The following is a 14,038-nucleotide window of genomic DNA, read 5'->3' as shown; positions in this document are numbered from 1 at the left end:
CCTGACATGCACGTTTTCGGACTGTGGGAGGAAACCGGAGTGCCCGGGGGAAACCCATGCAAGCACGGGGAGAACATGCAAACTCCACACCGGAAGCTTTGATCTCATGAACTCAGAACTGGGCTGGACACGTGCTAACCACTGTCCCGCCGTGCTGTCCTAGAAACAGTCAAATCAAATAAATTCAGCATGATAGATTCCTGCTGCTAAAAAGAGCGTCCCTTCCACTGACTGCACATACTCGACATTGACCTGTTAGCTTCGATTTTCAGTTTAATGATTTACGGACGTCCTGTTTCAGGGTGATTAGCTGCGAGCTCACACCCAAGCGTGAAATGTCATAACTTTGAGCGTTACCATATATATTGGTCCATATGGCAACATTCTTTCTCATACTGTATGGGCGTGAGACAGCGTTCTTTGATTACTTTCACATGTGGACCGTCACATTGTTTTAGTTTCTCCACAGTGGCATCTCATAAAAAAACAGTTTTAGTAGATTTCGGAGACAGGCAATTTTATTTCTGTCATGATTACCGATATGCTTCACCTGTGCCCGCTCCTTTGGCGCCAACTGCCTCGGACTCTGTTTGGCTCACTGTCCCTATTCAAACCCGCTCCTGTCCGTCCCATTTGTCAGTCCGTCTGCAAACCTCAGTTAACACTAGGCAAGCCTTTTTCGACCCTGACTCCCACAGTGTTCCCGTTTGCCCGCGTCTCTGCGTCCTAGACGCTTCATTTTTGCTGGGGACGCATAGTCTCAAACCAACGTGCGTCCCCGGGACGCAACCTTTTTGCCACAAAATTGTCATTATTACCCGATTACTTTTTTTTTAACAAATATTTACACTCCAAACTTTTCGTCAAGAAGATCCACCATTGTTGTTCTGGTCTCGCGGTTCAAGTTTTCGTCCGCACGCCGATCTCGGCCAACGAGATCTCGTTGTGTAGTGAAAGGAAGTCCGTCTTTTTTTAGAGAACCGGCTTTTTTGGCTCAACTGATTAAAAAGAGCCGGCTCTCAAACGGCTCACTTGCTTTGATGATTGATATTACGAACTATGTTGTGTAAAGAAGTTAAGAAAAAAAGGAAGTATGAAAGGAGAAAATTTTAAAAAAGACAGGTTTGTGGTTATCCCTTTAATCGGTATATTACCAACAATAATTTGATGCAGAAATGAAATAATAAACTTATGATTAAAACTGAACGAATACATAGATTTATATTATATATTTGTCGTCTATTTACGATTTCAACCTCGATAACACTAAATTTTGGGGAGCCATAGATATCTGTCGGGACCTATCACTTTTCACAGGTAAAATGAACACTGCTCCCATCTGTTTTTTGCTCCCGTCTGTCCCCCAGCTTAGACCCGTTTTTGATCCTGACCACGTCTACTCTCCCGTCTCGGCTTTCGCCCTTTTTTTTGTCCCCGACCACATCTTCGCTTCCAACCCCGACCACGTTCTTGCTCTCCTGTCCTGGCTACTGACCCGTTTTCCGTTCCCGACACCGCCATCACTCGCCACGGAAGATCCACTTCCACGTTTAGAGCGACCTGCTTCCCACGTCCAACAATTACCAGATCGTGGGTCAACCCTTTCTCCCAATAAAACTTGTGAGAAACACAACGCAAGTGGGTCCTGTCTCCGTTCTGGTCCTGACAATGTACCTTTAAAGGAAATTATAAATGATATATTGGACTGAGCCCTGCGACTGGCTGGCTACCAGTTCAGGCTGTCCTCCTGCCCACTGCCTGAGGAAGGCTGGGATGGGCTCCAGCAACCCCGAGACCCTACTGAGGATAAGCGGTGCAGATATTGGATGGACGGATAATGAACAGAAAAAAAACCTCGATGTTTCTGTACATTCCTATTGTTCCGTCTGTCGTCCTGGTGTCGCGTAGGAATGTGAGACCAATCAGGAATGCCGAAGAACAGAGCGAGCGCCTTACTGAGACAGGAGCGTTGGTTAATGGATTGCGGATTGGCGGGGAGAATGTCCATGTTGAAAAATTGCGTGACATTTGTTGATTAAATCGTCCCTTTTTAAAACCTGCTGAACCTTTTTGGGTCCAGCGAGAAAAATCTGCTCATTCATTCACCTTATATCTAAATATTATACACTGTACCTTTAAAATGAGCAAAATGATCAGATATGACAGATGACAGTTCATTTTTCTTATTTGAAGAAGAATTTAATTAAGAAGATCATTAAGGGAACAACATGATTAGCTATGTGCTATGTTAGCACTGTGAAGGGCAGCCAAGGCAGCTAAGTGGTTAGCGCGTCTGCTGCACAGTTCTGAGGTCATGGGTTCAAATCCATTTACCACCCTTCCTGTGCGGAGTTTGCATGTTCTCCCAGTGCTTGCGTGGGTTTCCGCCAGGCACTCCGGTTTCCTTCCACCCATACTCGTGAAATGATGTAATGCAAAAAGAATGAATTTATAATATTCTGTCAACCCATTTAGACGCAAACACGCAATAAATAGAAATTTAAAGAATTGAAAAAAAAAAAAAAAAGATAAAAAATGGTGGCTTTAGCTCAGGAGGTAGAGCTCTTGTCTTGGGATCAAGAGTTCGCAGGTTTGATTCCCGGCTCCTTTGTTTTATGACGAAGTGTCCTTGGGTAAGACAATAAGCTGGTAGGCGCCCTGCATGGCTGACTCCCTATTGGTGTGTGAGTGTGTGTGTATGAATGGGTAAGTGTGAAGCACATTGTAAAGTGCTTTGGGAGGTCTTCATTGACTTGAAAAGCGCTATAGAAATGCAGACCATTTAGCATTTAAGATTTAGCATCTTGATTATCCTCAAAATGTTTGGAGGCTGACTCCCTATTGGTGTGTGTGTGTGTGTGTGTGTGTGTGTGAATGGGTAAGTGTGAAGCACATTGTAAAGCGCTGGGGATGTCTTCATTGACTTGAAAAGCGCTATAGAAATGCAGTCCATTTACCATTTAGCATCTTGATTATCCTTAAAACGTTTGGAGGCTGACTTCCTATTGGTGCGTGAGTGTGTGTGTATGAATGGGTAAGTGTGAAGCACAATGTAAAGCGCTTTGGGAGGTCTTCATTGACTTGAAAAGCGCTATAGAAATGCAAACCATTTACCATTTAGCATCTTGATTATCCTCAAAACGTTTGGAAGCTGACTCCCTATTGGTGTGTGAGTGTGTGTGTGAATGGGTAAGTGTGAAGCACATTGTAAAGCGCTTTGGGAGGTCTTCATTGACTTGAAAAGCGCTATAGAAATGCAGACCATTTAGCATCTTGATTATCCTCAAAACATTTGGAGGCTGACTCCCTATTGGTGTGTGAGTGTGTGTGTGAATGGGTAAGTGTGAAGCACATTGTAAAGCGCTTTGGGAGGTCTTCATTGACTTGAAAAGCGCTATAGAAATGCAGACCATTTAGCATCTTGATTATCCTCAAAACGTTTGGAGGCTGACTCCCTATTGGTGTGCGAGTGTGTGTGTGTGAATGGGTAAGTGTGAAGCACATTGTAAAGCGCTTTGGGAGGTCTTCATTGACTTTAAAAGCGCTATAGAAATGCAGACCATTTACCATTTAAGGATTGATCAGTCGATAAGTGTCGTTGATTAAAATCGCAAAATATTGTTTGCAATGGGATTTGACCCTGGGTCACAATGATGTGGGCTTCGACACATTACCACTAGACCACCAGTGGTACAGATGACATATGAAAAGGCTTTAGAGCAAGGGTCTCCAACCTTTTTTAAAGCTGAGAGCTACTTTTTAGTCCTAATCCGCGCAAAGGGCAATCCGTTTTCTAGGTGTTTATAAAATAACAAGCTATTTTTTCACTGTAATTAACAAGTTAATTATTGGAAGTAGGGTTAAATTGACTCAGTAAACCAAAAAATAATTATTATTTTATTAGAAAATTACAATGACCGATCACTGGGGAGCCATTTTCCGAACCGTATTCTGTAGTCTGATAGGTTAAACAGACTCTCAACAAGGGTAGGTTAAGGTGTTTTCAAAAGTGGCCATTTAGAGACGAACAGTTGACAAGACTAACACCTTTGCAAATGTCTATTTTACTCTGGCCATTTTTTTAGACATTGTGAAAGAGTTGTAAATGTTTGACTTCTCTTTTCATAAGTCAAATCAATTATCGTGCACACTTGTGGGCAATACCGGTGGGTAAAAATGAATCACATATTGACTTGCTCATACTATTGTACTGTTCTATTATTCAGATCGCTATCTAAGAGTAAAAAGCCAATTGGCTAGATAAAAATCTTTAAAAATTATAGCTAGCTAAACAAGAGGCACAAATGAAGCTTTATCACCGGTAAAAAAAAAAATCAACTGTTAGCCAAATGGCATGCAGGAAATGTGAAAAGCTTGCTAAATAGCTAAAAATGTAGGAAGATAGCTAGTTACAAAGCTAAGAATGTGGCCAGATAACTAGCTTGAAAAAAACCTGCTAATTTTTGCTCATTTGCTTTATAAAACCCATAAATTGGAATTTAGTTTTTTGTAGTTCCTGTAAAATAAATCAGTAAAAAGAATAATAAATAGATGACCATGCTTGTTTCTTAGTTAATTGCTTTAAATAACGATCAATACTTACGTATATTTTTTGTCCATGAGGTCAATGAACTGGAATTTATTGATTTGAATTTGTAAAATAACCATTTATTATGTTGTTACCATGTTATTACTACGTTATTACCAGGTTAATAATTAAAAATAGGGTTGAATAGACTCAGTCAAACAATGAAATAATATTTTTACTGTAGGCCAAGTCAAGTCATGTTTATTAGTTTGGCCCTTACTCACAAAGAGTCTAAAAGGGCTGCACAGACCACAGATTATTGCAAACTGTAGACTATCATGACACCATCCCCTGATCTTAAACCTACATGAGGGCAAGGAAAAACTCAAAAACCTCAAGTCAAGTCAAGACATGTTAATTTGTTATGCCCTTTGTCACAAGGACTCTCATGGGGCTGCACGGACCACAGATTATTGCAAACCACAGACTATTATGATACCATCCCCTGATCTAAAACCTACATGAGGGCAAGGAAAAACTCAAAAACCTCAAGTCAAGTCAAGAGAAGTTAATTTGTTACGCCCTTTATCACAAGGAATCTCAAGGGGCTGCACGGACCACAGATCATTGCAAACCACAGACTATTATGACACCATCCCCTGATCTAAAACCTACATGAGGGCAAGGAAAACTCAAAAACCTCACTTTCAAGTCAAGTCAAGTCAAATCATGTTTATTTGTTTGGCCCTTAATCACAAAGAGTCTCAAAGGGCTGCACAGACCACAGATTATTGCAAACTGTAGACTATCATGACACCATCCCCTGATCTAAAACCTACATGAGGGCAAGGGAAAACTCAAAAACCTCAAGACATGTTAATTTGTCACGCCCTTTGTCACAAGGAATCTCAAGGGGCTACACGGACCACAGATTATTGCAAACTGTAGACTATTATGACACCATCCCCTGATCTTAAACCGACATGAGGGCAAGGAAAAACTCAAAAACCTCAAGTCAAGTCATGTTTATTTGTTTACTGCAGCCCTGAATCACAAGGAGTCTTAAAAGGCTGCACAGAGTATTGTAAACTATAGACCATTATGACACCATCCCCTGATCTAAAACCTACATGAGGGCAAGGAAAAACTCAAAAACTTAAAGTCAAGTCATGTTTATTTGTGATGCCCTTAATCACAAAGAGTCTCAAAGGGCTGCACAGACAACAGATTATTGCAAACTGTAGACTATTATGACACCATCCCCTGATCTTAAACCTACATGAGGGCAAGGAAAAACTCAAAAACCTCAAGTCAAGTCATGTTTATTTGTTTACTGTAGCCCTGAATCACAAGGAGTCTTAAAAGGCTGCACAGAGTATTGTAAACTACAGACCATTATGACACCATCCCCTGATCTAAAACCTACATGAGGGCAAGGAAGTAAACTCCAATGCGCAGATATTAGCGTGATGCTAACCGGCGCAACCATACAAAACTTCACGAATGTCACTCAATCCCACAAGGAGTCCTGGCAGGTCACGAAGAAGGGCGGCAACCCCCCCCCCCCATATTTTCCATAAATATTTTCACTGCCACCGTTTCCTATCCGCGCTTTTTTTTCTGTTAGCGTGCGGGACTCTCCATCCGGGAGGGGCCCCGGGAGCCGATCGGGGCCGGGTCCTTGCCAAAGCGGCCCTCCCTGTAATTAGGAGTTCAAAGGACTCGCTGAATGACGGCGTGACTGACAGGCCCGTCCGGGGCCACGGCGGGGACCCCTAATGGAGGCTTCTGGCGGACAGCGGCTTGATTTATCGGGCCCCAAATGGGCTTCTAAACACGGCTAAACACAGATCCCACTGTGGAGTCGGACCACCGCCATTAACAGCCCGGCCTCTTATTCCCCCGCGCGCACGGGACGCGTACTCCTGTTACCTTTTCGGTATTAGGCTGATTTCGGCCATTTGAAGTGGATTCCGTTTCCGTCGCCCCGCTGTATTGCAGTGTTTGCTTTTGGTCGGATTGGAGAGAATTTGGCATGTGTGCCGCACATTTGCGGATCGGGACATGTGGTGGACGTTAGCGAAGCCGGGCCGGTTTGGCCCGTGATTTCTTTGTATACTTTTCGATGTCGAATGTGGATGCAATATTTCTATATTTATCCAGGGTTCGTACGGGTGCATGAAATCCTTGAAAAAGCATGGATTTCAATGTTGCGTCGTAGAGGTCAGGAAAATGCTTGAATTTTGGGTTGAAGTGCTGGAGATTGCTTGAATTTTTTTCCGTTTCCGTTTTTCCTGGCAGTTTGACTCGTTATATGACACCTACGTTTTTGACTATGTTTCCAACGATAATAAAAACGACATTTAAGATAATGAAAAGATATCCGTTTTGTTATTGGGCCTCGTTACCGATGCCGCTCATTTTGCATCAAGTCTTCAACAGTGTTCATTTGAGCTGTGAAAAGTGATGCGTCCCGGGGACTGGCATGCTCAAAAATCTATGGGTCCCAACAGAGATCTATGGCCCCCCAAAATTTAGTCTTATCGAGGTTGAAATTGTAAATCGGTGACAAATAATATAATAAAATCTATATATTCATTCAGTTTTAGTCATCAAATTATTAAGTTATTGTTGGTGATATACTGATTAAATGGATAACCACAAACCTGTCTTTTTTTCATTTTCTCCTTTTATACTTCCTTTTTTTCCCTTTATACAACATAATAATTCGTAATATAAGGCATCAAAGCAAGTGAGCCGTTGGAAAGCCGGCTCTCTTGAATGAGTTGAGCCGAAAAAGCCGGTTCTCTAAAAAGAGACGGACTTTTCACCACACAACTCGGGATCGGCGTGCAGACGAAATCTCGAACCGCGAGACCAAAACAACATCTGTTGGATTTGCCTGACGAAAAGTTTGGAGTGCGATAAATTTTTGTTTTAAAAAAATGTAATCGGGTAATATTGACAATTTTGTGTCAAAAAGGTTGCGTCCCGGGGACACACGTTAATTTGAGACCAGTGTTCCCTCTAAGCTGCGCCATTGCGCACTGCTCGCACATTCTCTAATCTAAAATCTAGCCAGCGCACAAAAATGAGGGCTTAAGAAGCGACTTAAGTCAAAGTTACAGTGCATGAAGGTAAAAATATACGGGTTCCCCTGACGTTGTGTCCCAAATGCGGTATTTTGAAGTCAATGTTGAACGAAGTTGAAAAGTAAAGTCAGTATAGGGCTGGCGTTAGCTCAGGAGGTAGAGTGCTCGTCTTGGGATCAAGACATCACAGGTTCAATTCCCGGCTCCTCCGTGTTACATGTCGAAGGGTCTTTGGGTAAGACACTGAACCCCTAATACCCTCAATAAGCAGGTTAGCGCCTTACATGGCTGCACGGCCGCTATTGGGAAATGTGAACCACGCTGTAAAAAAAGCGCTTTGGGGTCTTGACTTGAAAAACGCTATATAAATTCATTGAGTAAAGTTAGTAGAGTTTTTCGAGAACAGGCTTCTTCGGCTCGGCTCACTAAAAGGAACCGGCTCTTTCGGGTCCTAAACGGCTCTTCAGGTTGTTTTTGCTTCTTTAATCCCAACATGACCAAATATTATGCAAAACTATGCACCAAATGACTTAAAAGAAGGGGGAAATAGAACAAAAAAGAAAAAAAATACCAAAATGTAAAAGGAGTGAAAAGCTGGGAAAAAAAGGTTCAAAAGGAAGAGAAAAAAATTAGGAAAAAAATTAGAAAAAAGCCAGAAAAAAAGAAAAGAAAGAAACGTAGGAAAAAAGTAAATGGAGAACAAAAAGAAAAAAGTAACAGCTCGGAAAACATAAACACAATGAGACTTTTTTTTAAAAGAATTTAATAAAAGTAGAAAAAAAACACGGAAAAAAGAAGAAAAAGTGTGTGTTGCATTCAAATAATTTCCAACTATATAAAGTGAATCTTGTTGCCAACATTGTACTCTCACTCAAAAATGTGATTAAGTACAGTTCTGTATCTTGCAACCGACTCAATAAAAGATACCAGGGAAAAAAATGGAAATCTTGTGAAAGAATTGTTGTAAAAACAAACAACGTTTGTAGGCTGTACAACCTTTGCAATAATATATTAATAATGCAAACTTTTTTTGCATTGCCAGAAACTCAGCAAAACCTAACGTGATGTCAAGTTTTGGACATGTTGGATAATGACTTAGTTGCCACACTTGGGATTGCCGTTGCTCACTGTTGTTTCAAGCGTTGCTCTCCGACTTTGTGTGAACGCCAGACCCGTAAGGAAAATGACAGGGAACATTGTTTGAGACTATGCATCCCCAGCAAAAATGATGCGTCTCGGACGCAGGGACGCGGGCAAACGAGAACACTGCTTCAAAAGTGCAAGCGTTGAACCCTTTCACCTGGAAAAGTGCATTGGTGAGAACACGCCGGAGATAAAAGGACCGTCGGGAGCCCAAAAACCCTGTCTCCTCAATCATCTTCTGACTCGGCCCTCAGGAGATGTTTCACCTCAGTAACACACACTTTTACACGCTCGGTCGCAGTCCAGAGGATGAATGGCGCACAGTGGACTGTCGGTGGTCCCGTTTGTTTTGCCCGACTGTGTGTTTATGTCACAGAGGGGCTTATCAATGAAAAGCTTTCATGCAGCTCGCCGACACTCGCCGGTTTTTTCCCCGTCTGTCTTTCACATCGGTGACATGCTCCAATCTACTTAGTCCAGCATGGAAAACCCCACTTGATATGCTTTAGAATAGAATACAGTAGAATATACCGTATTTTCCGCACTATAAGGCGCACCTAAAAGCCTTTATTTTTTTCAAAAGCTGACCATGCGCCTTATAATACAGTGCGCCTTATGTATGGATCAATATTAAGTCGCAAAGTCTTGCAACTAATGCAGCAGCCGCCGACTAGATTTTCCCCTGAACGCGAAGTATGCTGGGTTTTATTTCCCGGCGTTTCATTGGCTAACCAATGTGTCAATCATCATTTGAATCGATCACTATTGGCTAAAGTTATTCGGAGGTAAAGGTGGCGGATCCTTTTGATCATTTACAGCACAGGTGTCGAAGAGGCGGCCCGCGGGCCAGATCAGGCCCGCTAAGGGATTGAATCCGGCCCGCGAGACAACATTCAGAGAAGGGCAAGAGAAAAACGAGCTGCAGGTTGAAATATGTCAACTTGATTTTGCCAAAGCCAGGTGCCTCTCACAAAGACACTGTACTTGTATTTATTTATCTTTCTCTCTCCTTTCCACCCCTTTTCTCCCACTCTCTGTCTCTTTCACTCTCTGTGTCTCTCTTTTTCTCTTCCTTTGTTGCTCTTTGTCTCTATCTCTCTCTGTGTCTTTTTAACTTATTTTGCTCTAACTTCCTTTTTTCCTTTTCTCTCTTTTCTCTTTCTTTCTTCCTACCCTTCGCGCTTTATTTTCTCTTTTCTCTCCTTCTGTCTTTCTATTTCTCTTTGGATTTCTTTCTTCCTCTCTCTTTTTTTCCCCCTCTCTCATGACTTTTTACCTTTTTTGTTTCTCACTCTCTTTGTCTTTCTTTGTCCCGCCCTCTCTCCTTTTCCCTCCCTCTTTCCCTTATTTCTTTATCTCTCTTTTTCTTTCTCTTTATTCTACTAGTCCGGCCCCCGACATAATGTTTGTTCTATCGTGTGGCCCCCGAGTTAAAACGAGTTTGACACCCCTGATTTACAGGCTCGCATAGGCTAAAGAGGCGAAACAAAGCCTGCAATTGCCCGAAAAAGATGTGTCAATCATCAGTTGAATCGATCACTTATTCGGAGGTAAAGGGGGCGGATCCTTTTTATCATTTACAGGCTGACATAGTCTAACGGGGCAAAACAAAGCCTGTGATTGGCCGAAAAAGATGAATGTGAATAGCAAGTCTGGTTGTCTACGGCATAGAGGAAACATGTTTTACCATTCTGTATTTATAAATATTTTACTCTCCTGGATTTACTACACTCACAGATATAAGAGGACCATGGCTGCACATTATTATTGAATACAACGACTTCGGTGAGCTACTTCGGCTATATATTTTCCCTGTATCTTGTTTCAGACTGAACTCGATGTTTCTGTGATAAGCGGTGCAGATAATGGATGGAATGGAGTGTCTATTTTTAAATTAAACTCAATTCCAAGTGTTTATTGTCATATGCACGGTAAAGTTGCAGGCAAAAAAGAAAATAGAAACTAAGGAATGGTTGGCATTTCTTGAATCCCAAGACTTTAACCTTCCGAATGATATTTGGAACGATGCATTTGAGTGATATCGTAGGGACCGCATCCGCACGTGTCTACGACACGTATTTGCTTCTTTGCAAGCTTTCGGAATGTTAAGGGGGTAAGAAGTTGGACTGAACTATCTGACTGTTTTGTCAACGTTCCCATTGTAGCGCCTTATAATCCGGTGCGCCTTATGTATGTCAAATATAGGACCAAAAACTATTTTTTCGGGGTGCGCCCTATAACCCGGTGCGCCTTATAGTGCGGAAAATACGGTACCTTTATTGTCATTGTTACAACATGGGTTGAATATATTGTGACAACAAATTGGACGTGGCACTCCAGGTCCACATTTTACAGTGAGGATAAAGAAAACAAAGAGATAAAGAAACAAAGAAGATATCACGAAACCAGAAGAGACCAGTGGACCCCAGCGTTCAGGGCTTGCTGGAGACGTGATGGCCGTCAGACGTCAGCGGCGGCGCCGGGTAGATAGCTTCGGATCGAGTGGGCAATCGTAGTGCGGATATCAGGCGGGTCATGTTTACTGGGGCTGGAGAGGAGATCGAAGCGTGGGACGGAAACAGGTCGGATCGGAGGCAGGCAGAAACGGGTAAGCAGAGTTCTTAAATGAACGGGATATCAGGAGAGACACAGAGTTACAAATGTACACTCTGACACTGCCCTCTGGATGCAACACGCTTAAGAGAGAAGTGCCAGCCAATCAGAAGGCGCCAACCCAGGTGCCACATGATTGCTCCAGGTGATCTGAGTTAGTAATCATGACAGAAGATGTTTGTACTGTCCTTGTTGCATAGGCTTTGTTTTCCTCCGGAGGGGGGTGTATGAGGGGGTGAGGGACAGACAGAGATGGCCGGATCCAACTAGATGTTTGATCTTACTGTACACACGGTCCAGTGTTTTTTCCCTAATTGCTCAGTCCATGTTCTGAATAATAATAATAATAATAATTTCTTTTGTATTGTCATTCTTTGTAAGAACGAAATGTCGATACACCTGACCCGTTGTAGCGAGCCGATGCAGCCGCAGCCAACAGAGGGCGCCGCCATTTTACCAATGTTATAAGTCTTAGGTATGAATGAATTTGTACATATAGTTACGCTTTTACTTCTTCCTTTACCATCACTGCAAGCAGTGTTTGAAACTCATGCGAAAAAGTTAGCGGACAGCAGGATAGACAACTCTGAAAAGTTGCCCGCCCAGCCATAAAGTTGCCTGCCCCAGTTTTGTTGCGTCATCAATTTTGTTAGCTTCTTTTGAATCTTTCTTCTGGGGCTAAAGTTTTGGCTTGATTCTAGACCATTTACCCATTTTTCTTGTGTTCTCTGTGCGTCTACTTTGGAAAATGATATGCAAATGCACGACCTTATAACGCTCAAGAAAGTCCGGAAGCTATTTGATGCAGGCTTCTGATGCCTGTCGAGAATGCAAATTGCCAAACGAACCGAAATTCAGGAATTTCCAAACCGAACAAAGATTTTACAATCGGAGTAAAGCAAACGTTTAATTTTTTTTCCTTGAAAAATTTGTCAGCCACCCGGGCACAGACGTTTTGGGAGTTGTACGCCCAACGTAAAAGATACACGCCCCGGGCGTCCGGGCAGACGTTGTTTCAGACACTAATAATAAAGTACAAAAAAATTCAGTACTGTATTGTTGACCCGCAAAGTATTTGAAAGGATGCAACATTCTGAACTGTATAAAGAAAAAGAAAGGCATTGTGGGAGGTAGTTCAGCCAATCGTATTTTCATGATGCTTTCATGTACATGAAAAGCAGACCGGCATCTGTCAGTACCATAACAGAAACAGGACCCAATTGCGTTACGTTTCTCACAAAGTTTATCAAAGGAAGAAGAAGGCCTACGCCCACGATCCGGCGTTCGCTAGGCGCGGGAAGCAAGTCGTTCTCGTACTCGGATTGTGATCCGAACACGGAAGTGGATCTTCTGTAGCGAGCGATGGCGGTGTCAAGGACGTAAAAACAGGTCGATAGCCGGGACAGGAGAGCAAAAACGTGGTCGGGGTCAGAAACGGGTCGTAAGCCGGGACGGGAGAGCAGACGTGGTTGGGATCAAACTGTTGTAACCGCAGACAGACGGGAGCAAAAACGGGACAGGTGGGAGTCAGGGTTGAAAAAGGCTTGCCTAGTATACACTGAGATTCGCAGACGGACTGACAACAGGGGACTGACAGTACTGGGTTCAAATACTGACAGGGAGCCAATCAGAACCTGCAAAGAGTGGCCCCAAAAACATCTTGTCTCACACAGTAGATACCGTATCCAAGGGTCCTACTGTAGTTTAATAACAAAATCTCAAAGTGAACCACCATTTTATCGCTGACCCATAGATTTCAGTTCCTCAGTAGTGCAAAGGTTTATGACTTTGTGGGTGATGTCAAGGAGACAAAACGAAGAAGACAAACATTTTTTCATTAAGAAGACATTAACATTTTTCCCAGCGTCGTCATCGGTCACCGGGCGGAGATTTAATATATCTCTCGATGCCGGACGGGGGATCAAGAGAGACGGCTCGCCAGGTGGTCACGATTTTATTGAAGGCTTGCCATGTTGTCGAGGAGACAACCCATGTCCACGTTCGGCAACAGTGCATGAAGTTGCGCACGCTAAATGAATTACATAATCTCACTCGTGAGACCAAACCCCTTTAAGGCATATTGAGACAATTTTAGAGCATTTTAGCTTTTAACAGGCAAAATGAATAGTGACAAGAAAATTGGAGTAGGATGATGATAGTGCAGTAGTCAGTGCAGTCTAATCCAACAAAAAAGTCATACAGTAAAATCATATTTACTCAACCAATAACTGGGCTAGTTCTCCCGCTTGAAAATATTATAGAGAGGCCTGTTGTCAACATTAAGGAACTTCGAACATGAGAGACAGGAGGGGAAAAGAAAATCACATTGTTTGATTTTGAAATAATTTATTTCCAAGTCATGGTGAAAAATAAGTATTTGATCAATTCCAAAAGTTAATGTCATTGCTTTGTTATGTAATCTTTGTTGGTAATAACAGAGGCCAAACGTTTTCTCTTACTCTTCACAATGTTTTCACAAAATGTTACTGATATTTGGCCCATTCCTCCATGCATGTGTCCTCTAGAGCAGGGATGTTTTAGGGCTGTCGTTGGGTCTAATCCCTCCAGAATTTTTTTATGCAGGTTGAGATCTCAAGACTGGTTAGGCCACTCCGTGACCTTGAAATGTTTCCTAAGAAGCCAGTCCTTTGTTGCCCTGGCT

At 42.5% G+C, this 14,038-nt stretch overlaps 1 protein-coding gene across 2 annotated transcripts in view; it reads left to right on the top strand.

The window, feature by feature from the left end:
- Positions 1-14,038, top strand: part of bbs9 (Bardet-Biedl syndrome 9) — a 266,939-nt gene that overhangs the window by 98,578 nt on the left and 154,323 nt on the right. The window lies entirely within an intron of this gene.

Source organism: Urocampus carinirostris, chromosome 2 (assembly GCF_059441175.1).
Source record: "Urocampus carinirostris isolate Australia breed hairy pipefish chromosome 2, RoL_Ucar_1.0, whole genome shotgun sequence".
Lineage (NCBI taxonomy): Eukaryota > Metazoa > Chordata > Actinopteri > Syngnathiformes > Syngnathidae > Urocampus > Urocampus carinirostris.
The sequence above is the reverse complement of the archived record's forward strand: the minus strand, read 5'-3'. Positions and strand labels throughout refer to the sequence as shown.